This window comes from Sphaerodactylus townsendi, linkage group LG02 (genome assembly GCF_021028975.2).
Source record: "Sphaerodactylus townsendi isolate TG3544 linkage group LG02, MPM_Stown_v2.3, whole genome shotgun sequence".
In the NCBI taxonomy this organism is placed as follows: domain Eukaryota; kingdom Metazoa; phylum Chordata; class Lepidosauria; order Squamata; family Sphaerodactylidae; genus Sphaerodactylus; species Sphaerodactylus townsendi.
The window spans coordinates 88,618,584-88,645,926 of NC_059426.1; the positions used below are offsets into that span (position 1 = coordinate 88,618,584).

General features: G+C 42.2%; 1 protein-coding gene across 6 annotated transcripts in view; it reads right to left on the reverse strand.

Annotated features, from left to right (window-relative positions):
• DENND2B (DENN domain containing 2B) overlaps positions 1 to 27,343 on the reverse strand; it is a 170,568-nt gene that overhangs the window by 117,196 nt on the left and 26,029 nt on the right. For 3 of the 6 annotated variants that reach the window (XM_048485076.1, XM_048485075.1, XM_048485072.1), the window contains one exon: positions 10,996 to 11,087. The exons of 1 other annotated variant lie outside the window; for it this stretch is intronic. The gene's annotated coding sequence lies outside the window, so the exon portion shown is untranslated. Of the gene's footprint in view, positions 1 to 10,351; positions 10,784 to 10,995; positions 11,088 to 27,343 lie in introns of those variants that run through there. 2 more of the 6 variants (XM_048485070.1, XM_048485074.1) reach the window with 2 other exon arrangements.

The window sequence follows — 27,343 nt, forward strand, 5'->3', positions numbered from 1 at the left end:
TGAGACCAGAGCATCCGACCCTTGTGTACTGCCAGAAGCTTCCACCTGAGGGTCAAGGCTGAGCTCAAGTAAGGTCCGTCCAACCAAGCACCAGCCCCATCAGAGCAGGAACCCATCCCCCAGCCTGGACACATTGTCTACCAGGCCACTACAGGTCCCTCACAGCCTCCCGGATTCAAGTAAGGGGGGAGAGCCCCCCTATCACCTTTTGCCCCCCCCCCCAGCCTGGGGCAGAGCAACATTCCCAGGAGATCCCAGCCTCATGCAGTCCTCAGACCATGGGAGCCTTGAATGCTTACAGTTCCAGTGGCAGCCTCTCCCCTGCACTGCAGCTGCAGATAAGGGTAGAGAGCCTCAAGGGGATGGGGATGGGGCTGGCCAGGGCCCATGCAGGCAACTGCTGGCAGAGACTGGAAACATGGCTAGGCCCTGACAGCTGCCTGCCCCTGCCCAATGCCAACCACTCCAAAGGGCTCCTATCTCACTGCCGGCATTCTCTGCAGCAGAAGTGACAGCAACACAGAACACGGACCCGGATGCCACCCAGATCTGGATATGCCACTAGGGACACAATAGGAAGGACAAGACAAGCACGAGGGGCCACCCCTAGGCAAGGACATCTCTCCCTCAGAAACACGGCCTCCCTCACCTCATCAGGGGTGCCATTTTGCAGGCCAGGCCCTTCAAAGCAGAGGAAGGCAGCATTACCCATACTGGGCACCCGGCCTCCAAGATCATAGAAAAGGCAAGCAGGCTGGTAGAAGCAAGAGCAATGGGAGGCAGATGGGAGGCGGGCTCCTTAGGCTGGAATTAGGGGTGCTGTTTTTCAGCACTTGCCCATGGCACCAATTTTTGTGGACATGATGACCCTGAGGCACAGTGGTTCCATGCCACTAGCAGAGTCATCACCCCAAGAAACCTGTGTTTTTTCTCTTCTGTAGGCTGTTACTGGGAACAAGGAGCCGCAGTAGAGAAATAGGTCCCCCAGTAGAAACCTTTCTCCTCAGCTAACTATACCCCATTACAAAAAAAGTTTGGCTGATTATTAATGATGCTAGTTAAGACAAAATGCTAGAACAGAATCAACAACGTATCAACTATATTTCCCTTAAAGCAGATTAGATCTACAGATTACGTTTAGTCATCACTTTGTTTAGGGGTAGCAGCCCTACCCTCAAACTCATCTGGGTTCTGGGGAGTCCAACCCCCAGGCAAGGAAGGTGGGTCGGCACAGCCACCTGCGGGGCCGGGGCAACTAGGGGAAACGCCACATTAGGCAAGCCAAAAAAGCATCAAGGAGGAAGCACCAAGTCTCTCCCATGCTCTCAGGGGTTAGAAGAGTGGCTGGAGAGAGAGGGCCTAGGGATGCATTTAGCTCCCGCTTTCTCTTCACATACCAAGATGTGCTCATTGAAGGAAGGGGTCCTGCAGGGCACAACAGCCCCAGACTCCAGTCCAGAGAGGAAGGACAAGACACACTTTATGTAGGTCTGGTAATTCGCAGATTATGGCCTTTCCTGCATGCATATTTTACCACTGATTTTCCAAGTGGTCATACCTTATGTTTGGGAAATGTTTTTTGTGAATCATTCCACATATTTCCAACCCCCCCCCCCCCCCGTCTCTTTTGCTCTTGTCTCTTCAGTTGCATTTGTTCCACACACTACTGCTGAAAATATATTATTCCTAATGGTGGTGGGATGTCACCCCTAATACAAACAAACAACCCTCCCCGTTTTCTTTTCCACAAGCACTCTAGGATTACTGCATAGTTACCGTATATACTCGCGTATAAGTCAACCCGCATATAAGTCGAGGCACCTAATTTTACCACAAAAAACTGGGAAAACTTATTGACTCTCGTATAAGTCGAGGGTGGGAAATGCAGCAGCTGCTGGTAAATTTCAAAAATAAAAATAGATGCCAATAAAATTACATCAATTGAGGCATCAGTAGGTTACATGTTTTTGAATATTTATTTCAAAGAAAAACAGTAAACTGGCTCTGTAAGTGGAAAAGAGGGTCAACAAGAACAATATGATATCAACAATAACTTTAAAAGTACAAAAACCTTAGCTCAACCAGCAACCAAGCTAAAACAAAAGAGTTAAAATCCTCCAAAACTGGATTCCTCATCATCATCTGTATGCCCAAATGTAACCCAACTTAGATTTTAAGAGGGATATTATCAGAAATGGAAAATCTACTATTAGCTTCCATTGTAAACAATGGGGGATGGGGCATCCCCTTTGGGGGTCAATAACTTTGGATCTCCTAACCCAAACTTCACCAAACCTTGCTGGTATCATGAAGAGACTCTCCTGATGAGACCAGCCAGGTTTGGTGAAGTTTGGTTCAGAGGGTCCAAAGTTATGGACCCTCAAAAGGGTAGCCCCATCTACTAATAGCTCCCATTGAAAACAATGGGGAATGGGGGCACCTCCTTTGGGGATTATAACTTTACTGGACCCCTAGAACCAGCACATTACCAAACTTGGCTGGTACCATCAGGAGTGTCTTCTGAGGGTACCCTGAAATATTGGTGCCGCTAGCATAAAAACTGCGCCCCCTGCTGGCCGGCAAAGTAAAAACACAAAAAAAATTTTAATGACCCGTGTATAAGTCGAGGGGAGCTTTTTCAGCATTAAAAATGTGCTGAAAAATTCAACTTATACATGAGTATATACGGTACATTGAAGCAGCAATTCAAAAAATGTCTCCACCTCCATTTCTGCCATTTAGAACTACCCACACAAAGCAGAAACAACAACAAAACCCCCTAGTGGAGCAGTTGCTTCAAACACACACACACACACACACACACACACACACACACACACACACACACAACAACACACACACACACACACACACACACACACACACACACACACACACATATATATATATATATATATATATAGGAAGTGAATAAAACAGTTAGCGATAATAAAAAATAAAATTAACAATTTAAAATAATCATCAGAAAGAGAGCTACTGTATATGTTACATCAGCATTATAGTCTCCTAGAAGAAAACGCACAGCAATAATGGGTTTTTGCATTTTTCTTGCCGCTAGCAAAGGATGGATTAACCAAATGCACAATCATTACTGCAGCAGTCTCTTCATAATTTCCTCCTGCAAAGGCAACTTGCCTTGTCAGTTTCACTTGTTAACTGCAGACACAGTGTATCTTCACCTTAACATCACATCACTAGTATGTGATGTATGTAACATGACATCACTACATCATTTTTTAGCCGACTTGCATATATGACAGGGTAATTAAAGGAAGTTACAAAAGTAACCAACATGTCATAAAGTTAGTCTTCTGTTTCTTTATGTAAAAACATAGAATCAACTACAGTCAGTCAGAGCCAGGCATGGCCTCAGTACAATTTAGATCCTCTGTCTCAGAGAATGGAAGAAAACAGAAAGAGGGGAAAATTCACCTTGTAATTTGCACTACTATCCAACATGGCCTATATTTTTATTGTTGCCTAATTTTACAGCTCTACAACAAGAAGTTACCTTTTATATAATTATTTATTCAAATAGGCCTCTCTTCCCAGACAAGTTGAGCTCAGAGTGGCTGACATCATACAATACAGCGCTTTCCCCCAAGTTAGAAAACAACTGACAAATACTAACTCAGTTATCTTTGCAACAGTGTATGTTACAACACAATTACCATCATCATATTTCAAATAGGAAGATGATCTTGAGGGAAAATTACTTCCCTTGGGTCACCCAGCTAAGATTTATTACTTTAGATATTTATACCCCATCTTTCTCCCCTACAGGTTCCAAAGAATGTTATAACATCATATAACATTATTCTTCCATCTTCCACTTTATGGTCACTATAACAGGTTAAGGTGAAAGAGAGTGACTGGCCCAATGTCACTCAGGCAGACAGGAAATTCAAACTGAGGTCTCCCAGATCCTACCCTGAGATTTAACCACTACACCATTGCCCTGCTGAATCAGAACATCTATTCCAGCTCTTTATTTCTAACAGCAGCGACTAGGAAGTTCTTGTGAATGCATGAAGACAACAGCCTTGTCCTGTTCTTTGTTGCGAGCACCTATTTGTCAGGGCTGGCAGCCAAACAGGAAGCCAGGAAGCAGTTTGGCAAGTCTTTGAGGCAGCCTGTAACAACTCAACCTGCACTGAAGTTTCTCAGACAAAGGAATCAGACCACCAGAGACAATATAATGCCCTTATTATCTTCTCAGATCACCTGAACCCACTGCAGTTGCTGCAGTAATGTGGTGCAGTCTCTGACCACCTACAATAGTGCTGTTAAACCTGTATTTCCTTCTGACTAGAAGTTGCCTGAGTCAAGGTAGTGAATAAGGTTTCAGGTTCATGGAGACTTACTCCTGTTGTTCAAATGCATACTGCCTCTGTTCAGATGTAGGGACAAGTAGAACAGATATATCTATCATCCTACTCTGTCACTGATACTAATGATCATTACTTCATCTTGTGGCAGTGTATTCCATAAAATCAAATTATGGATCTTTTTTATCTGTCCTAAACCTACTGCCAATCTAAGGCCCCTTCGGCACAGAGGCGGAAGGGGTTGAGTCAGCGTAAACCACGCCGACCCTACGACGCTGGGACTGTCCGCATGGACGGTCCCAGAACCGGCTAGGACAACGGCGCCACGGAGCGCCGTCACCCAGCCGACCCGGCTTGTCCCTGGCCCTCTGGCACATCGCCGAGGCCTGGAGACACGCCCCCCGGCCCTGCGCACCTGCTTGAGCGTTGCAGGGCAGGGAGGCGTGTCCCCAGGCCTCGGCAACGCGCCGGAGGGCCGGGGACCAGGTAAGTGCAGGTTGGGAGGGGGAGGGGGAGGGCGCCTTGGAGCCGCTGCCGTTTGGGAAATGCCGGCTTCGCGCTGGTCGGGCGACGCGAGTGTGGCGCGGCTGCACAGCAGCTGCGCCCCCTGTGCGAATGGCTCCCTGGGGACGCCGTTTTTGCCGTCCCCAGGGCGCCATAAAACGCCCGTGCGGAAAGGGCCTAAGTTGCATTTGTGGAACCAAGTGCTAGTATTGTGACAGAGACAGAAAGGTGTTGGTCCTCTTGTTTGTAATACTTCTAATACTCCTCCTTGGTCACTGATTTCCTTTCTTTATCAAAAAGACCAAATGCTTCAGCCATTCCTGATTAGGAAGGTTTTCCAATTCGCACATTACTTTGGTCATCATTTTCTGAAGCATTTTGCTCTGGAAAATCCTTTTCTGGAGATGATACAGCTAAAATGATACGTCAGTATTTTAGAACTAAGATTTTCAATAGACATTCTTGATATATCCTTATAAATCCCTGTGTCCCCTAATAAAGCTGCCAACCAGTTCTATAGTCCAATTTATTTAAGTATCTTTGTTTAAAAAGCTTTGGTCCCAGTGACATTCTAGGGTATTCCTAGAATCTTAAATCAAGTTCTAAATGTGATCCTAAATAGAGTTCTAAACTCATTGCCCTCAAAAGGCATAACTCTACTTAGGATTGCACTATAAATTAGCTTAAAATAATTGTATCTCTTCCTACTAGTTACTTCATAAAATAACAATATAAAATTCTAAATATAATTTGACACCAACAACTTGATACCAGATAATTGACCTTTTTAGAAAAGAAAAAAGAGATTATTAATGTTTGAGGAGAAAGACTCTAAACAACATATAAAGAAGCAGATCACTGCCTTACTATAGGCAATTATAAACCACTGTGTACATAGTATGACACAACTGCATCATTTAACATTCCATTCCTGTCTCCTGAAATTTACCCTTAGTGGTTCAGATAACAATACCTGAGTTTTTGTGCTCAACTTTTTTAAGAGAGGAGAAGGTATCATAAATACATGGACTGAAAATAAATTCTGTCTTATCTAGTCTGTTCTTTGGGCTACCCTTAGTGGTTTATCCAGTCCATGTTTTCTTTCTCACAGTCATACTAGCAGAAAGCGGAAATAGGCCACCATCAGCATGCCTGAACTATGCTAGCCAGCACACTGAAGCCAATCTGAAGTGTCCTTCATTGTATAATGAAATACAAAAGAGACTCTGTTTGAGATACCCAAGAAGAAAGCTTGTGGTCTGGTCCATCTGTCAAAAACGTAAACCATGTTAAACAAAGGCCTGATCTGAATCCATTGGAAGATTCTGAGTTACGTCAGAAACTCCAGAAGATAAGAAGGAGCAGTTATTCTTTAAATTCCAGTAAGACTGCCTATACCCCCTTTCCTCCTGTCTTCTTTCTCCCATCTATACCCCCTTCTCTCCCATCTTCCCTCTCATCTGAACTGCAGCTATCCAAAATTCTGATTCCCACATGGAAGGACCCTGAATATCATAACTGTATATATTCTGCTAAATGGTGACTCTGCTGAGTATATTAATTGCCTGACTATATGTATTATCAGACTATTTTCCATATTCCACCATAGGCTATTAGGGATAAATAAGGGGAGAAGTCCTGGGCAGTTTGGGTTTCAGCCCTTCAAGTGTTTCACTGATCCAAATTCATACATTTTAACAGAAGTTCCAGCAGGGGCGTACCTAGGTAAGCTAGGCCGAGGGGGACTGAAAAACTTCCTGAGTTTGGCCCACGACACCGGCTCACAAACACCTCCACTCCCATCAAAACATGCATGGCTCTCTCCCCACCAACTGTTTCTAATTTCCTAATCACAACAACCCTATGAGGGTAGGTTGTTAGCCTGGTAACTCCAAGCCAGTGCAAAGTGGGTATTAAGCATGTAAATCTCTCTCACAAATCACCCCAGCAAAACATTTACCAAACAAATGTCCAGCATCATCTCGAAGTGGAATCCACCCCAAACAGCATCACTTTCAATGAGGTGTTTTAGGCAGGGAGCTCAGATTCTTCTTTTAAATCTACCTTAAAGGGGAGAATCTGGGGTCCCCGGTTAAAACAAATGGAAAGTGATGCTGTTAAAGGTGATCCTGAAACAGCATCACTTTTGAGGTTGGAGATTCAGATGGGAAACAAATAGCAGATTGACTTTGGAATCTGGGCAAATTTGGGCACATTAGGATAAGAATTGTCGATTATGTCCTCTGCAGAAATATGAACAAATCACGAATGCAATGTATTTGGGTTTGGGGGTATTTTTTTTGGTGGTTTTGGCCTGCAGGGGTGCATTTTTTAAAAGCTAGCAGCACCATGATTTCAGGGCATCATCTAGAGATTGCCACAGTAATTACCACCGAGTTTGGCGATGTTTGGTTCAGGAGCAGCAAGTTATGGGCCGCCCAAAATGGGGGAATACCCCCCCATCCCCATTGTTTTCCAGTAGGGCTAACTGAGATGGGGGGGCTACCATTTGAGGACCGCCAGCGAGGGTCCCCAAATCATAAACTGCAAACCTGGTGGAATCATAGAAATAGTTACCAGATGATACCCTGAAATTTTGATTGTGTCACTAAGCTTTAAAATACATCCCTTCCAGGCTTTTAAAATTTTAAGATTCTTTGTTTGCAGTGACTGCTCCATTGTAGCTAATGAGGGAATTTCTGAGGCAGGCTGCACATTTGAAGATAGAGGCACTAGACATTCAAGGTGGCTCCAGGAAGCCCTCCTGGTAATAGCATCAGGTTTAGAGACCTTTGCTTCTGAGGATTGTGCATGGGCCCCAAAGGCTTATTTTGTTTCCCTGCTCCCTGCACATGAAGCCTGCTGGCTGGAGTTCTTTCTGGGGCTTCTCAAGCCCCACCCACCCCAAAGCAAAGCTCACCAAGCTTGAATCGCTCATTACTCAAGGTCTCTTGGAGCCACCTTGAAAGTCTGGGCAGCCCTCACTATCTTCAAAAATGTGTGGTCACTGTACACACTCAGAAATTCCCAGAATCTGCCAGGCTTTTCAGCAAGTTCTGTGGTGGGAAAATTATTTTTCCACCGCCAAGACGCTTCCAATAAGGACTTTTCTGTTATGCCCAGCTCTGTGGTGGAGGTTTCCGGCAGGAGGCACTGTGGTAGTGGTCTTTTCTCTGGCCGGGGGGCACTTATTTCCTGCAGGGCTGCTTGGTGCAGTCCTGAAGGAACCAGCCAACTTGCTAAAGTTGCTTGTGGTGGCCGATGCTGTGGGCATCAGGTTCACCTTCAGCTTCGGTGCCCACAGCATTTCCTCTTCCACACACATTTTGCTTAAGTGGTTCCTTTCAGGAGACTCACACCAGCAGCTACAGAATGCCCCACCCAGAGCAAGATCCCAACCCCTACACGTTGCCTCCTGTTGAAACCTCTACCACCCAGAGCCATCTGGGCATAACCCAGCCCATTAGAGTCTATGGTGGGAAAAGTCATTTTTTCCCACCACAGAGCCTTCTGAAAGAGCCTGGCAGATTCTGGGGAATGTCTGTGTAAATTCTGCCTGCACATTTTTTGAAGATAGGCCAGACTTTCAAGGTGGCTTAAAGGGCGCTGAGTAATAGCATCCAAGCTTGGTGAGCTTTGCTTCTGGAGTGGGGGGGGGGGGGGGGAGTTGAGAGGAGTTCGAGGGAACTCAAAGCCCACAGGCTCATGTGCGGGGCGGAAACAAAATAAGCCTTTTGGAGGCCTAAGAATTGAACTAGAAGCAAAGGTCACCAAACCTGGATGCTATTACCAGGAGGCCTCCTGGAGCCACCCTGAAAGTCTGGTGCCTCTATGTTTAAAATGTGCAGCCTGCCTACACACTCAGAAATTCCCCATTGGCTACAATGGAGCCAAAGAATCACTGCCGAGAAACAAAGTCTTCTTTCAAGCCCCTATTGCCAGAGATTAACCCTGGAGAAATTTTAAAGCTAGTGACACCAAGAATACGGTATCATCTGATAACTATTCTTATGATTCCACAAGTTTGGTGAAGTTATGTTTAGAGAGGGACCAGATATAGTCCCTCGATGAGTAACCATTAACAATAATTACAGGGTCCATAACTGGACCTGAACCAAACATCACCAAATTTGGGTGGTATCATCAGGACAGACTCTAGATAATACCCTGAAATTTTGGTGCCGCTAATATACAATTGCGCCCCTGCCGGAACGTGAAAAAACACTTTTTGGAATTTTAAAACACAAACGACCTGAAATGTTGGCCCCACGTGACCAAATGGGGGCGCCGGGGCCAGGGTACTGTCCTAGGTAGGAACGCCACTTTTCAAGGTCCAGGGTGATTATTGTAATCCATCCTCATACAGCTTCCAGGGCAATAACTGCCTGTCCTTCTTAGCCCTCCTTAGAAAGTGCAGTATTGTGAACATATATTAAGAGTATCATTCACAGGATGAGGCAAGAGTAGATTTCATTAGTAAGATACTGCATTAGTAAACAATAGCTATTTTCAAGAGAAGGGTACAATTATAAAAAGTACAGTTTGAAGCTCTTGTTTTATGTATTGAATTGTAAATTTAGAATGAAAAGAAAAAGTTTCTCTCTTACATTTGCACGCAGTGAGAATTTACCATAATAGATGTTACACACACTACATATTTTGTATTCTTAATGCACAAGGATACTTTTACCATCAAAAGTAATTAATTTTCTATTGAAACATCTTTAATTTAAAATCATATTGTCAGCAACAAAAATGTAGTACAACATTAAAGGTGCAATACAAAAATGCCAGTCTTGAACTGGTGATTGTGTTTCCTTTCATTCTTTCATTCTTTCTGCACAGCACTGGGAAAACAAGTTCACAAAGAACGCCTTTATAACTAGCAAACAATGCACTCTTCCATTCTTATGAGTAGATTCCAATTGTAGAATGAAGACAGGAGGATGTAGAATGAATTTGTTCAATCATATATTTCCTCATTTTGATACATTTACACTGCATTCCTAGAACCACTTTCCTGGGTGTAATCCCTGCTGAATAAACTAAAGTAGTATACTGAGTCAACCTGTTTAGGATTGTTCTCTTGCACATTCCAATCACCTGCAGAATTTAAGTAAACACTCAGTAACCAGAAACCAACAAGCCACAGCCAAATTAGTCCCCTAAATGTAATCTCATCATTGCCAAGAGCTTCGATCTGATCTCTTTAAGTGAGCAGAAACGTTCCTGAAAGTATCTATCCCTTGCATTAAAGTACTTCACATGAGAAAAAAAAAACAAGCAACCCCAACACAAGAGTCAGCAAAGAGTCCAAAAGATCTATTATTCCAGGGAGGGAAAAGTTCACCGCTGCTTCTGCAAAGGCAGCTGCTGAGGCATGACATCATTCTTCAGAGCCTGGGATCCCAAACTCTCCCTCCGACATTCGGCTCTGAAAAACCACCAGCCACACACAAGGCAAAGGTACAGCCACGAGAGAGGAACATTTTCATTACCTGCCACATGGAGCAGTTCTCTTGCCACGCCATTCTTGAGTTTGGATTTCCCAGACAAAACGTAGTCCTATTAGCTAAGGGACGGGAAAGGCAGCGCGTCCGGGTCGAACACCCCCTGCTGCTTCCCTCCACTCCTTCCCAAAACTTTTCACAGCACGGCGAGGATTTCAGGCAAAACGACTGCGGGGAGAGTAGACAGACTGGCCGGGTCAGTTGTCATGGAGATCACTCTCACTAACCCCACAGGCTCGCTCGTGGCTGGCCTCCCTCTCACGCGCGCACACGCTCGCCATTCTTCTGGAAAGCATCCACGAAACAGCCTGCCTTTTTCATCCCCGCTTTCAAGCATTCTGCCCCTCCTCCATAGCTCCCTCAAGCCGGCCCAAGGAAACGCACTCGGCTTTCCAACTGATTGTTGCAGCTAGAGAAAGAGAAGTTTGTGACATCATATTGAAGGTACTTTCCGCCGAGAAGGAGTGCACGGACAGGTTTGGTTGCAAACATTATGCAATAAAGCGGAGGCCGCTTCACGGAGGCTGTAGGGTCATCTGACATTCAGAGTTTCAGAGCTGCATCTCAAGGGCGGACTTGAAATGTAATAGCAAGGGCTGGAGGATGACTCTCGGGATAGCTAAATGGCTTACCTTGTAGTTTTACACAAAACGCTGGCCGGCTGCTTTAATTTCTGCAGAGATTCATTTTGGTCAGACAGGGGACCCTGGCTTGTTTCATCTTTCTGCAATGAAGAAGAAAAATGTGAGAAAGGGTTGTGAAATTTAAAATATAAACCAGAACAATTCATACTTCCCACTGCTTGATACCCACATTCCACACAAGTTATCTTTTCATTTTGGCTGCTCGTTTTTAGTTACATATGTGCAATCAATTATGTCAATGTGACGGGCATGCAAAACAACAGAGCATCTGGGCAATATTCTATTGCTGAAAATTATTCCATCAGAAACAAGCAAAAATATTTTTATTGCAAAGTATGCATTTATGAGTTACTAAATTAGTCTCCTGCCTTTTTACTTTTCCACATGGCTGGATTTCCTTATGCCCTTCATATCTTACATTGGTCAAGGCTCACAGTAACATTTACACAAACCATCTGAGCAGCTCTTAACGAATATTAACAACTGAAAGTACAAACACATCTAGCAGCTGTCAGTTTTTGAAAGAACTGCTAATTTCTTCTGAGCTTTTAGACATTTCTTAACCATGGTGTGTATTTTGGGTGTAATTAGATTTACTAGGCCATCATTTCAAAAATAATAGATTACCATGACACTCAAAAGACCATTCTATGAATATGAGGTTCATAATTATGGTATTCCTGTAAAGCTCTATGGATGTTCTGGTGTTCTACAAATCTCAGGCTTTCTGGAAATAATGGCCATTCTTTCAAATATATGCACTGTGGCAGATGTTGTAATTAAATAATATTTTGATGGAATGCTAAAAGGAAAATCAAGGAAAAACTAAAAAAAAAGAAGCAGCACCCTCACATCTATCACATATAAGGCAATCCAGTTTTTATTCTGAAGCTCTGCTTCTTTTCTCTTTCAAAAGTCATTATGTGAACATCATTCTGACTTTAAAGAGAAATGGCTATTAGTAGATAAACTGAAATACTGGTCCCCAACACCCCAACACCCCACCACACTCCTTACATTGTCCTGTACCCATGTAAGCCTCCCATATAATACGAGTTCCGTGCACTTGCAATTCCATCAAGTGATGATGCTGAATCATTGATAACTGCTACTACAATATTTCAGGAAGCCAGACAGCTAATGTTCTAGTGCTGGTCAGACAGGGAAGACTCAGGTTAAGATCCTCATTTTGCCCATTGAGAGAACTTGGGCACTATTATTCAGCCTAACCTATCTCACAGGGCTGTTGTGAGGATGGAGGGTGGAGATTTACCTCACTCTGAAATCCTTAAAAGAAGGGTGAGATAAAATCTATCATAATTCCACTGTATGAGTGCTGAGGTCCTATTCTGGAATGCTGTGTTCTGCTATACAGCACAGCATAAGACTGGGGCTGTTTGAAACAGTTTTCTTCTCCCTGTATCAGATACTATGGTGGATATTGAAACATAATTCAGCTTATAATTCATTTCACATCAGAAAACATTCGGAAAATCAGATTCAAACTGTAAATGTGTTTTGAAATTATATTAAATATTATTTAAAAGTGTCAATTTAATTATTGCGTTTTCAAGATCTATATTATAATTTGCACTGGATCTCTTTCAGTGTACACTGAGCACATAAATGAATTAATTTACCCAATACCAATACATATGTAATCATCAGGTAGCTTAAAATCAGAAGGAGACAGACTTGTTGAAACCTTCTAAACTATAAACTTAATTTCAAGTGCAAATATTTTATATGTCATATTTTAAAGTGATATTTCAAAACTTAGTTAAATCAGTTCCTGTCTAAATGTGTGGCAGCTCCACACCATGGCAGCCTTGGATGCAACACTCAGAATAAAATAATCCAGATTTAAAAAAAATATTATTCAGAGATGTTGTGGCACCAAAAAGGTCCTTATTTGAATTTCATTGAACTTAGTGGGAACTTTGACAGGAATTTAAATGGGAGCAGAGGCAAGGCCAGACCTTTTAAATGTAAGATAGGGCCTGAGAGACTTCCTTCTTTGGAAAGTTAATTGAAGACATTTGCTGAGGCTTTTAAAAGCTCCATATAAAGCCTCAGAAAATCTGCAAAGTTCTTGATTGTCGTACAGCACTACATACACAATACTCCCCCTAGTGGGAATAACAGCTTGACAGAACTGAGTTCTAAAAAGTACATTTCCAGCCTATTTTTCTTTGTTTGCATACCAATCATGATATGATCAAAGGTATCAAAAGCCTCATAAATGCCAGACATTTTTGAGGAATACATAATATTACAACTGTAGTAGACTCTTCATTTTCTGTACGTCTTTAATCTAAATCTTTTTTTTTCCAGGGAAGGGTATATAATCATGTGTCTCAATATATGTCTGCTCAGAATTAAACTTACTCATTCTGTCGAATGTTACAAATTCTAACAAATTAATACAGCTCTCTAGTACTGAATGTAATTAGGTTATAGCTTCTCAAGAACCCCTGAGAAGAACCATTGCCATACTGACTGACCTTGATCCGTAGAACAGTTTGAATGCAACATCAGGCAGCAGGACCTAAGAAGCTAGAAGCTTAGACCCCTTCCACACATGCAGAATAATGCACTTTCCATCCACACAGTAAAATCCAGCTGCAAAGTGGATTGAAAGTAGATTGAAAGTGAATTATTCTGCATGTGCGGAAGGGGCCTGAAGTAGATTCCAAAGCTCCTAGTAAAAGCATCACAGAACAATATTCAGGGAAGGGGAAACATCCATTCATTGAGGAAATGATTACAACTTTGGCAACACAGAGAAAGCTTGAAGAACTGTTTCTATCCTCTTCCCTTGTCATATTAACTGAATTGGTCTCCATGGCCCCTTCCGCACACGCAAAATAATGAATTTTCAAACCACTTTCACAACTGTTTGCAAGTGGATTTTGCCATTCCGCACAGCTTCAAAGAGAACTGAAAGCAGTTTGAAAGTGCATTATTCTGCATGTGCGGAATGAGCCCATGTTATTTGGGGGATTAGAATTAACAGGGGTTAATAGGTGCAGTATAGCCTGCTGTATTCCTGCCATCCCAAGTTATAGCCTAACAAGCCCAAAGACCAGACCTATTTATTCCATTGCTGTGATAACATGAAACAGGCAAAAAAAATGACAGTCATAGGAGTCTCAAAAATTCCTGCTTGTCCCCAAAGCAGCCACCTATTCCCATGTTGCTGTTATAAAGGGTGAGTTAGTAGCCATTTCCTACAGGGCAAATTACTGCACTAGCCAGCCTGGCCCTGTGCCATACTATTATTCTTCATACAGTTAAAACAAAATGGCATTTAACAGAAACAGTTAAAAAAATCAATGGTACATGCCAGCCATAAGAAAACAGTGTGCACCACATTTAACCCATTTTATAGTAGTGAGGCAAAGTGAACAAAAAGGAGGAGGATAAATACACAAATTCAGGCCAAATGTCATCATGTTTCATAATCATTTATTGCATTTTCAAGATAATTCCTTTTTATTCATGAGTTCTAACATTAATTCATATTTCTATATGTGGCATATTGTTGCCTTCTGCTTTTGAAGAATTTATTTGTTTAGTTATTACTATGGCTCATAAGATCCAAGAGCTATCCTTTCCAGAAATTTGAGTGAGAAAGACTGATTGGATTGGATTCCAGTGAACATTCTAATGTAAAATTAATTTTTCTATTAATTTTCAACCAAAATGATAATTGGACATACCCATAACTTATGTATCATACTGGTTGCTTATCTCTCCCAAAACCTATCTGAGTCTAACCCCAATTTAAAGAATCTAGTAGGCATCAAATAATAGCAAATATTTTTAATCAAATTAATCTAAGGCTGATTCCGCATGGGCCAAAAACAGTGGTGTGAAAATGGTGTAAAAGCAGAGAACAAACCCTTTTGCACCACCATTTTCACCTGACCCTACTGGCCCATGTGCAGAGATCAACCTAAGGCTTTTGCTTTACGTAATGCAATGGCCGTTTCATGGGCCAAAAGCGGCCTGGAAGGCGATGCGCCGCCCCGGGCGCGCCGTTTGCACAAGCGGCGCTGCTGAAACGCGGCAATCCGACCTGGCTGCCCTTCCCATCCCCTCAGAGCGGCGTCCGGGCCGGCCTACAAAACAACCCTTTAAAGGGTTGTTTTTTTTTGAGGGGACAGCGTCTTCCAGGCGGCGCGGTCGCGAACAGCACCGCTTCGAGGAGTACGCTGTTTCCCCTTCCCTCTCCCACCTACACTCACCAAGCAATGCATTAAGTCCTGCTGGCCTCCTAGAATTCCTCCCTCGCTGATATAGGACCCGGTGTTGCGGTGTGGGCGAGGCTTAGGAGAGCCAACAAAACACGACTCTTCAACAGAGGCTGAGGGAAGAGGGAGAAGGAAGAGGGAAGAGGCGACTCCCGTCGCGGAGCAGCGCCTCTCCTATGATGGCCTTTGCTGGGCCATTTCGCCCGCGGCAGCACAGCGAGCGGGCCTCCACCCCCACGCCGGCAGAATTCTTGCTGGCGTGGGGGCGCATAGAAGCCATGCGGAAACGGCCAATGTTTCTTCTCAGACTGTTTTCTGAATTTTCATATTCAGTTCCATATTCCAACTCTGTAACAGTTTTTCAACTATAAGTTCATTGTCAGGTTTCTAACAGATATACACAGATTTACATGCTTTGCGTAATGGGTCTATAAAAGTTTTTTTTTTAAGTAGGTGGGTCTGAAGTGGCCAAGTCTGGGTCAAGTCTGGCACAAATTTAGGCAATGGGTTAATTGCGAGATAATTTCAAATAATCCATTATATACAAATTCCATACATCTTCCTACCTATAGCTCTGTGCGTATTCTGGAGGAGTTGTTTTAGGGATTTTCTGTATTATTGAGTCACTTCTGGCCCCGAGCTGCTTCAGTTCATCCCCTGCTTTCACACATTCTCTTGAACCCTTAGCTTTTGTCTCACATTTTTTCAGGTTCTTTTATCCTGATCTTTTTCTAGCAAATTTGAGTTATGTTTGTTTGCTTCTGTAATGTTTCCTGCACTTCTGTTGGTTCCACACACTTCTCGCCCAGTTTCCACTGACTGGACCATGACAAGACACCCTGTATTCATTTCCTTTAACCTCATTAATAAGGATTTTTACTTTTAAAAAAATGTTGGCAAATTTTCAAGTATTTAGGCTTGCCAACTCTGCTTTGGGATATTCCTGGAGATTTGTAGGTAGAACCTGGGGAGGGCCTGATTTTGGGAGGGAAAAGACCTCAGTATGATATAATGCCATAGAGTACACCCATTTTCTCCAGGTTAACTGATCTATGTAGTCTGGAAAACAGCTGTAATTCTGGGAGCTCTTCAGGCCCCACCTGGAGATTGGCAACTTGATGGCACACCCATAGTAATATATTGCTATAAGAAGGCACAGGATTAATAGTTGTTCTTCCTGTATGCTTGCAGCAATTGGTAACTTTTGCTTTGTCTGCCCTGATTTTTTAAAATGTGTCTTAGGCCATTTGCTTCTTGTGCTTCTATAAGGCACAGGTGTACCCACTGCTCTTTCTAGCCATTCAAGCTTCATTCTTTCCCTTTTTGATTTTGATATTATCCCCCCCCCCCCCCCATGGAAAGAAGGAATTTTTCTCCTGGTGTAGGAAAGTCTTTTTAAAAAATATTCTCTAATGTGCCTGTGGAGGGAAGGCACCATGGTAAAACCTGATCTTGTCGGATCTTGGAAGCTAAGCAGTGTCATTACTTAGATCAGTGGTGGCGAACCTATGGCATGGGTGCCAGAGGTGGCACTCAGAGCCCTTTCTGTGGGCACACGTGCACAGAGTTCATCATGGGGGGGGGGCGGAAAATCACACACACACACATCTAGGCTGGCCTGGGCACGATCCTATAAATGGGGCTTGCTTCTGAGTAAACCCTCCTATGGTCATAATTCACCCATTCGAAGTGTTGCATGGTTGCTTCACAAAGCTTACTCCCGAGTAACACGTGCCTCGGAGCCAACTGTTTTTTCTAAACTAAAACCTCAGTATTCAGGTTAAATTGCTGTGTTGGCACTGCGATAAATAAGTGGGTTTGGGGTTGCAATTTGGGCACTCTGTCTCGAAAAGGTTCACCATCACTGACTTAGATGGAAGACCCCCAAGGAAGACTCTGCAAGGGAAGGCAACAGCAAACTACCTCTTCTTCTCACTTAACTCGAAAGCCCTTTGCTGGGTTGGATAATGGGATAGAGTTGTCATAGCTGTGGTGACCTATGGGAGTGCACTCCAAAGAACCCAGTGCTCACATCTCATGCAAATACACAAAAAGCTAACAGTGAGCAGTCTTCAGAAGTACAATATTTCCATTGACTTCTTCCTCTAAATGTATCATAGAACAGCAGCAGTCTGCCAGGTTGTTTGCCCAATGTCATATCATAGCATTTATTTACACAGGGTGAACTTAATGGCTAGCTCGGCAGTCGCTTTGAACTGAAAATGCAGTGCAGAGCCACAGCATTTTTTGCGGTTCCTTTTCATATTCAGCTATAAATGTGAGCTAGGAAGTTTATATAACCTGTGGTGCCTGAGCAGATTGTTATCTTCAAACACTCATTAGGAAGCAGGCTCTTGAGGTAAAATGCCAGATTAATGTTACTGTTGCTTTGTAAGACATATATTTTCTGTGGTCTACCTCAAGTACTACGTTTATTCTATTCTAGACATACCTCATACTGGGTTGAGTGTATGATCAAGGGAACTATAAGGTTCTTGCCACTAGTCTCATAAGACGGTGCCTGAAATAAATGCAGATTGTTTTCACTGCAGTGTGCAGTATCCAAATGGGAAGAGGCGTATGGAAACATGTTGATGAGTCAATGGAAAACACTTGTCCCTTAGAGACCATTTTAGTCTTCACATTCAAACATCATTGTATGAGAGCCAAATAGTGCAGATCTGAATATTCTTCCATTTTTATTTTTGAGCCAGAAGTGGTTTTGAGAGGGGATAAATATGTCCTGAAAATAATTATGAGATATTCATCTTTCCCCCATCCCTATCTTATTTCCTGCCATTATTTCTTCTTATGGCTACTACTCCTTTCGTCTTCCTTTATTAATCAAATTGACAGTTTCAGCCAACTAGATCAGAGTGATGGTAAAAAGCCAATCAGATCTGTCCACATATAACATTAGGAAAATACATGGAAAGAAAAAGGAGAGAGGAAGACCAATGTAAATGAAAATGACTTGGTTTGGGGGCTTGCAACCAGTTGCTTCAAACAGGGTTTCTAAGAGGTTGGGAGCTCAGGCAGGGAGGTCAAGGGGAAGCAACAGAGAATCCCTCTAGTCCAAGTTTTCAGAGAATGGATGTGGAAGCTCCACGTCAGCAAGAGGGGAGATGTGCTGCTATACTCCTGCTATGAAAATCTAATCAAATTCAGGCAAGTATCCTATTTCACTTGAAAATATCTTGAAATGACTAAACCAGTTTTGTAGGTAGAAACCAAATAGGAGAGCAGGGGCTATCCAGTGTTTTTCAGGGAGTGGCACATGTATGATTATCTGCCCACTGGGCAGAAATCATGATTGTATGCTCAAGCCATGGAGCTCCTAGCTCTCAGGGAGTAGGTTCATATCTCTGAGGCTAAGGTTACTGACCTGGAGAAGCTGAGGCAGAGAGAGAAGTTTGGGGATGAGACCCTCAGGGACTTACAAGAACAGTACCACTCATACAGTGACAACTCTTCTACTGTTCTGGAGAGTGAGAGTCTTGAAGCCACAGGGCATCAGTCTGAGAAGGAGGGATGTGATCAGTTGGAATGGACCCCTTCCTTGGGAGATGGATCTTTTGTACTTTTGAGGGTGGGGGAAGTGGGTTTCTGATAGTGGATGTTCAATTATTAAGAATATAGAGAAAGGGGTTCTTTGATTCCATGGTGACTTGCCTGTCTGATGTGAAGGTTGAAGACATCAAAAGCTGTCTAGATAGGTTAGGATTATTGTCTAGTCTAAATTCAGGCAGGAAAACCCCAACTGAAAATACAGCAGCCCTTTCCCCCAGATCCAATTAAGCAGCAGAGTTCTCACAAGTGGGTACAACCATGCACCTCCCCCACGGGACCAGATAACCGCACTCTCAGAAGATTCTGTAGAAAGGTTGTTCTGAAGAAGTGAGATGGCAAGACAACAGCAAGCAAGCAAACATGCTAAAACCAGTCAGAACATCAGAGCAACGGCAACCCCAGATACCTCAACTCCGGTCCCACCTGGACACTGATGGCAAAGCCAAACACTCAGGTCTTGACAATATTGTGGCATGAGTTTTCCATGTACAAATAACTTGTTTTCTCAGGCACAAGAAGTGGATTGCATTGTGGACTGAACAACAGAAAACTAGCTGAGGGATGCAAGTTTTCACATGCTTTGTATCTTTTGAATTCAATTTCTCCCTCCTCGCAACACCCACACAAAATGTAATGATCTTATGGTTTCAGACATAAATAGAAATTAATCAGCTTGAGATTCCTCAGAACCACTTTCATTATATGAAAGGATTTATTTCACACGCACACACTCTGAATGAAATCATTTTACTTCAATATAGAAAAGGCCTTTAATGAAAAAGATAAATACATGCATAATGTACCACAATGTGATTTTTAACAACGATCCCCTTCCCCAAAACATTTGATCTGAATAAAGAGGCAGATGCTTTCTAGACTACAAGTCTAAGTGTTGTACCGTAAATTATAGCAAGATTCAGTTCTTAAAATGTCTACATATTCATCTAGAGAGTAATAGATGCTTATTAAATCATTTGTCACTGGTAAAACTAAAGAAAATGTACATGTTTCAGGATCACTAACACAAACTAGAGTTTACTTATTAACACAGAACAGAGATTTTTTTTATAATGGGTTGGATGGTCTATTTAGGCCATTTTTCTTTTCCTATTGTTCCAGTGGAGTAGTGATGTTAGTGAAGAAAAGCAAAACAGAAGTCTAGTGGCACCTTAATTATTAACAACATTTATTCCAGTATACTTAGTTTGTATTTTATATTTATTTTATTCTAGCTCTATCCTATGAAGAAACTTTTGGCATCAAATTCCAAAGTGCTTCAAAATAGATAAATCTTTTTTCCTTATAGTAGAGTTTTTTCTTTGCGTATATTCTTAGTTACTAATTTTTTTGTTTCCTTTAAAAATATAATAAAACTATTTCCCAAAATAGATAAACCTTTGAGCCAATAGTAAATATTATATTAGAGTTGGGAAGACACCTCAGAGAAGATCTCATACCACAGACTCCCTGGTGTGTATTTTCCTTTGAATATGTCAAGCAGGCATTACTCTCTTGGTGAGAGCCAAGGACATTTTTTAATGGGTCTGTAAAACAGGACCCCTTTGTCCAATTCCCTTCAATCTTTGGGGGACTCTTTAGTAGAGAGGGCTAAGGTTCCCTGAAAATGTGGTGACATTCGCCTAAAATATATATGCTCTGGAAGCTTGACTTTATATTCTTGTAGGAAATAATGGACAGACATCCATTTTTTATGAAAACAGAAACTGTTTACAATATGACTTCCCAATACAATAATACTCTCAATATTTAATTATAAGCATTTGATGAGAATTAAAACAATAATTTTGGATGTGAGCACCCCAGCAGGAATTAGGTTTAGGCCAAAGGGGTCTGTATCGATTTCACAGCCCAGTCTACATTTTCACATTCAGCGATCAGCTGCAAGCAGAGTTTCTGCCTAGTCTTATCATCGGCTCCAGGACCGATAACTAGAATGAATCTGGCAAAGAGTACCCTTGTTTTTTGCTTAAATATTTATATCCCACTTTTCATCCTGAAAAATCCAACAGTTTACAAATACGTGCAAGTGTAAAATTACCATTTTGAAATTTTAAAAAACTATACACACAAACCAGCATTCTACCAGTGGAAATTGCCCACCATTCAACTATAATTCCCAGCCAAATTCATCATGAAACAGTCTTCTAAAAAACAGAAAGGAAGCTTCTTGCCTTACCTCCTTTAGTAGCCTAATGCAGAGAACTGAATTGATGACTAGAAAGCCAGTAATTGGGCATTTCAAGAAAAGGCTTTGTTTCCAGGAAACTAGAGCTGTGTTTTTTGGGGGTTTAGTTTGGTTTAATTATGTGGTATTTATTCATTGTCCTGTAGACTCTAAAAGAACAAATCTCTACAACCAAACATTACATTGAATTTCTTCCCCACTTCCATAAAAAGCATTTTTCTCCCAGACAATTCCCACAAGGCATGTGCTCAACAACACTCATCTGTTATTAAGATCAGCTCAGCAACAAACAATCCCACTCTTGATGGTTTTGTTCCTGCTGCCAAGTGTCTGCAAGACACCAACCCTGAGACCTGGGGGGAAGGCATCCCAAGACACTTGTTTATTTACTGAATTCTTTCCAAGCAGACTCACCCCATCTTAGAAGGCCTGAGCTCAGCTCAAATGACCAGCCAGCCAATACCCAGTGACTTCAGTGCAAGAGGAAAAGAACTAAATCAGGTGTATTTGAATTATAGTATTGACAAAGATTTTAAAGCTTTCTTGTTTTTAATGTTAATTTAAAGTTACTGTAATATGGATAACTTCTCCAGTGAATGATGGGAGGGAAGTCCAAATAGTTATTTGTAGCATTTGTAGCATTGTAGCATTTACCTAATTGATTAATTAGTGTGGAGTGACTGAATCACTTTTGTGTAACTTTTATTAGTTTTTTGGTTGTTTTGTTGTAGTGATAAAATTCATTTTAAAAAAATTAAAAGGGGAAATGCCCTGTTTTGTACGTTTCTTGTCCCCTGTTCTAAAAGCATGTCTGACATTATAAAAACCATGGCTTCCCTGTTTCCTGCTTTTAATTAAGTATAACTTGGATAAACATTGTCAAGCATCCAGAGAACATTTTGGATGACCCATAATGCTCATCAAGCTCAAAAATGCTCCAGAACAGCTCCATGCTCATGAGCAGAATTAGGCCAACTATATTTTGTACTAGCGTTTAACTTAGGACAACTATTTGGAAATCTTTTTTGAAGTTAAGCAATGGGCTGATTCTCAGCACTTCTGAGTACAAAAAGTGTTGGATCATCCTGAGTGGTATCTGGATACTTAACAACACGTCAAGAAGCACACAGTCTTTTAAGCACTGTTACATTTAACAGTACAATGATAGAGTTCTATGCATACATTTCTTATTTATTGCAGCATATTTTAAAACATAAGACCTTTCTAATATCAGCAGGAATGTGATTTCCACCATTTGGTAAAGAATTGAATTGCAAAAGCATTGAGCAAAACCAAGTCAAAGAAAACACTGACAAAATCAAACTTCGCTTATTTAGAAAAATAGAGATAAATGTAGATGTCTCAAAAACAAATCCAAAATAATATTTTAATCAGCATCCAAACTGTATTATTGTATTTATAACCTTGCACCAGGTCACAAAAGAACATATTTCTTCTGTAGCATATATCATGCTTCAAGAGAGTGAAATAATTTCAGTCTCTCATCTTGCATAGATAGTCACCCAGTCTGTGGCCACAGAAAGTTGGCTGCAATTCTAAACATTCATACAAAGGAATAAGTCCTGTCAAAAGTCTGTGGAACTTTCTCACACAAAAAGAGTACTGGATCAGTCTTTTGGCTCTCTTATTCCTAAAATAAGTTATTTAAACAAATATTCCAGGCGATCTCATTTTGGAAGTTTTCTATTTAACTGTAAATTCCTTGATCATGCTAGGAATTTTCAGACAAATGAAACTGTAGTTCATATATTAATATTTGATCAACTTCTCTGAATAAATAAGTATTGAATAGGACTTATAAGTCAAAGTTAGTAGTGATGCTCTGGCTAAAAGGCAAGGGGAAAGGTACTGCTAAGAGTATAAAGTGGTGGAAAAAACAGTATTGGGAAAGGACAGTCAAAGCTCAGGTGTAGACTGGCCCACTGACTGATGTCTTTACTGGCTACCCCTAAATCTGCCCTTCTCAGGCTCCAACCCTCAAATCTCCAGTTATCTCCCAGTCCAGAGCTGGCAGTCCTAACCTATTAAAATCAGCCAGATATTCCTTAGTACCTTGAGTCAAAACTCTTTTCTGGATAGATCTCATTACACAGCCACCTTACATTTGTTTTTACAATGAGTAAATTATTCTGTGCTGTGTATAAGCCACATAATTTTTATTCCAAGAAAAGCAACCTAACATCCTATTTCTTTGTAAAGATGCATTTTGACCCATAGTGGTTTCCTTCTGACTTCCTCTCAGCCTCCTCAGATCAAACTGTGCAAAAGTGTCCCATGACCTCCACCAAGCATTCTTCCATTGAAAGAGTTGTAAAAGCTAAGCTTCAAAGCAGAAAAATGTCACATGGAACACAAATACTAGGAGCTCATCACAGCCTGCAAGAGAAACATTTGAACACATTCCAAAACATTGTTTGTTTGTTTGTTTGTTTGTTTGTTTGTTGAATTTAATAAACCACCCACCCCCCAGAGGATTAGAGAATTAAATTTTCACATATTGGTTGTAAAAATCACTGCGTGATGTGAAATCAGTTTCCTCTGACTATTTCCTTTCCCAGTTACCAATTACATTTGCATGCACTAGCGTAATGCCCATTGGGCAAGGTGGGCAGCTGCCCAGGGCATCACCTTGTGGGGGGCATCAAAATGCTGGGTTCGTTTTTGGGTATTTTAGTGGTTTTCCATTTGTGGCCTGCAAGCCTGCAGGGGGGGGGGGCGCGATTATTTTAGGTTAGCGGCAATTCAAAAATCTCAGCGTATCATCATGAGACGGTCCTATGCTACCCCCCCAAGTTTGGTGAGGTGTGTTTAGGGAGTCTAAAGTTATGGAGTCCTAAAGGTGTTCTCTATCCCACATTGTTTCCAATGGGGAGCTGTAATAGCGAGATGGGGGCTACAGTTTTGAGGTGGTCCGATACCTTTGGCCCCCCTGAACCAAATTGCACCAAATTTTGGGGGTATCATTAGGGCAGTCTCCTGATGAGACCCTGAAAGTTTTGAGACTGTGCCTTCAGAAATGTGCCCCCTACCGCCTGCAACCCCCATTGACAGCAATGCAGAAAACTCAATGCAGAACAAAGATTCTTGGGCAAATTTCTAGGATGTTCCTGCAGGGGGTGCATTTTTGGATGTATCGGCACCAAAAATTTCAGGGTATCATCTGGAGATGATGGTACCCCCCAAGTTTGGTGCAGTTTGGTTCAGGGGGGCCAAAGTTATGGACCCTCAAAACTGTAGCCCCCATCTCCTATTAGCTCCCATTGGAAACAATGGGGGATGGGGCACCCCCTTTGGGAGTCCATAACTTTGGACTCCTTGAACCACACCTCACTAAACTTGGGGAGTAGCATAAGGACAGTCTCCTGATGATATGCTGAACTTTTGGTGCTGATATGTCTAAAAATGCAACCCCTGCAGGCACCAATGTCCTGGTGCAAAAAGAAATTTGGTCGTGGTGGAGTGGCCGCTCAAGGGGGGGGCATCCAACTCAGGTTTTGTCCAGGGCTACAGTTTGCCCAGGGCTGCCTCGTTACGCCCCTGTTTGCATGCCTTGAATTCTCTGTACCTCTGCACTGACAGAGCTTTATTGCTAACGGGTTTATTTTAATATATTTGAACTCTTTCTGCTTCAGCAGGATAGACTATTGGAAACTGTCATCTCATCTCTCACCAGCATCTCTAGTCACTGAAGGGCAAGTTACTGGAGTTCAATGGACCTCTGTACTTCTCTATACTGGTGTACCCTAGTTCATCAAAGCTCATCACATCATCTTCCCATAACTGGATTCTAAGTCTAATCTTCAACAGAAGCTGCATTTTCAATCATTCATTAAGCAAATCTTAATGAATGATTAAGATTCATTAAGGACAATCATTCATTAAGCAAATCTTTCAAGCCAACTGTAAGTAATGAAAACAATTTGTAAATAAATGTTTCTCATTTCTGCAAGCATAACATTGTTAAAAAGGTTCTTCTGAACCACAATGCCCTTTCTATGGCGTAATTGCAACTGTCATGTCAAAATAATTTGATAGTGAGTTATGATAAGCCACCACCACAATGAGTTCCCTCTGGCACTAAAGCAGAGTTGTGTTTTTCAGCTTTAGAAAAAAAATCAAATTGATGAGTCATAAAGTCAGCTTGATTCAATTTCTGTTTAATTTCTTTTGAAGGGGAGTATTGCTGGTAACCCATGGCTGAAGTCAAACTCCCCTCTCTTGGAAGTCCTGCTGCTTATTCCCAAACAGGATGAAGAAAATTACTTAAGGCCATCACTGGTGAGGAAATAAATTTCATAAATGCTCAGGGGCACCCAGCAGTTTCCCAACAACAGACTTTACATAAGGAAGAATGACATGTCATTCCATTATTCTTTTTTAGGACTTTTGTGCAGCTGCTGGGCTGTAGTTTGAAGGAAAAACTACTACAGGATGAGTGGAGCAGGAAATCAAAATGCTTTTCTTTGCCCTTGCACCATTTTTCTGTTGAAGATTGCTCCAACCAAGTGGTCTGACTGTTGCTGGGGAACTTTGTGCATACTCATGGGGTTACTATAGTGGGGAGCAGTAAAAGCAACTTGAGATAAGTGATTTTAAAGGCAGAAAAACATTCTGAGGGGAAAGGGTTTTAAAAGCACACATGCACACTTACAGGCAGCTGTGTACTGTTACCAAATGGCACAACTCCCCCTGCCCCCTGCCAAACTCCCCCACCACTGCTAATCACCTCCATTAAAAAATTAAACCTTTCCTCCTCCAAGTGGGGCCAGGGCAGATCAAGATGGGCTTCAGGAGGGCGGCGCCAGAGCAGTGAGGGACTGCCTTGTTTACAGGGCCACTCCTGGTACCTGGACCCAGCTTGCCCTGCAGGCATCCAGAGGTGCCCAGCAAGCAGGTCATGGGCTCAGCTGGTGGCCTCCCCTCCCCTTTCTGTGGGAGGCACCTTCCCAGTCAGGATGCATTATGCCATTCCCCCTCACCACTTCTGGCTGGGCAGGTGGCAAAAATGCAGCCGGAGCCGCCACTCGCTCACTCACCCATCCACTATAGAGAATGTGCTCGGATGGGGCCAGATAACCTCCAGTCAAACTTTGGCTGCCTCCCTCAGCCTGGAGGTTGTCCACTCTGTTTCTAGCCTCTGTGGTTGATTTTTTTGCATGGGCATGGCTGGGAGGAGTTCTAAGAAGGTGTGGGCTGGCAGGGGGAGCTCAGCTAGGGCTGGGGGCTGGGTGTGGGGGGAAAGAAAAAGGGGGCAGGGGCCAAAGTGAGCCCCCCATCTAGGCAAATGGGGCCTGCATTGTTTGCCCCCTAGATATGCCATTGCTTACAGGCAAATCCCTGTCTTCAGATTACACCTATAAAATGGCTACATTCTGTAGAAAATGAAAGCTGTTTAAAAAGTTCTGTCCATATTTCTTATACTAACCCAGTTTGAAAAATGTGCAAAGGGCATGGCGCTGCTGGAACAGAATCATCACTTCATTCACATAGTATTGCCCTGGAAAATCTTTTTAAGTTGGGCCATGAGTTCCCTGAAAGTTAAAATCCAGGAGGAGAAACTTCTCTTTTGACTCAGTAAGAGGGCTTGAAACTTCTTCACTTACCTGAAATCAACAACAGAAGGAGTGAACGGGAAGCATACTCAATTCCAAAACAGAAACTATCCATTTAACAAAGATACCATGGCACCTGAATACGTAATACCCAATTTATAAATGAGCTGAGGGTAATCCAACTAATTTTACAATGCTATTTAAAAATTAGCCTTTGATAATTAAACTGGATATAAAACAACATATAGATTCTTCTATTAAGAATGAATATGTAAAAAGACTGGAGAAGCTGGACAAAGGAGAAATCAGAATCACTAAACTGGTCAATCTGGGATTGATACACACACAATGCAATCCTAAAAACCACTTTCCTGAAACCAACCCTGAATTAATAGACCTGCTTAGGATGGCTCTAACAAAGACTACATTCAGATATCATGACAAACCTGTGTTAGCTTATGACACAGACAGAAACATGTCATGCTCCCTCTCTTCTCTACCCTTCCTTCTCCATTGCCCAGGTGACTGCATTCAGATGTCATGGCAAATGGGAGTTTATCTGAAGGTTTCTAAACCAGGACACATGCATGAAGAGAAAAGGGAAGTAGTGGGAGTTTCTACAAACAAGTGTGTCTGTGTGTCCGGCATAAACAAACAGATTTTTCCTAACATATGAATGAGGAGCAATGTCCTATGCTCCAAAATGGGACAAATAATTCCCTCAGGGGCTG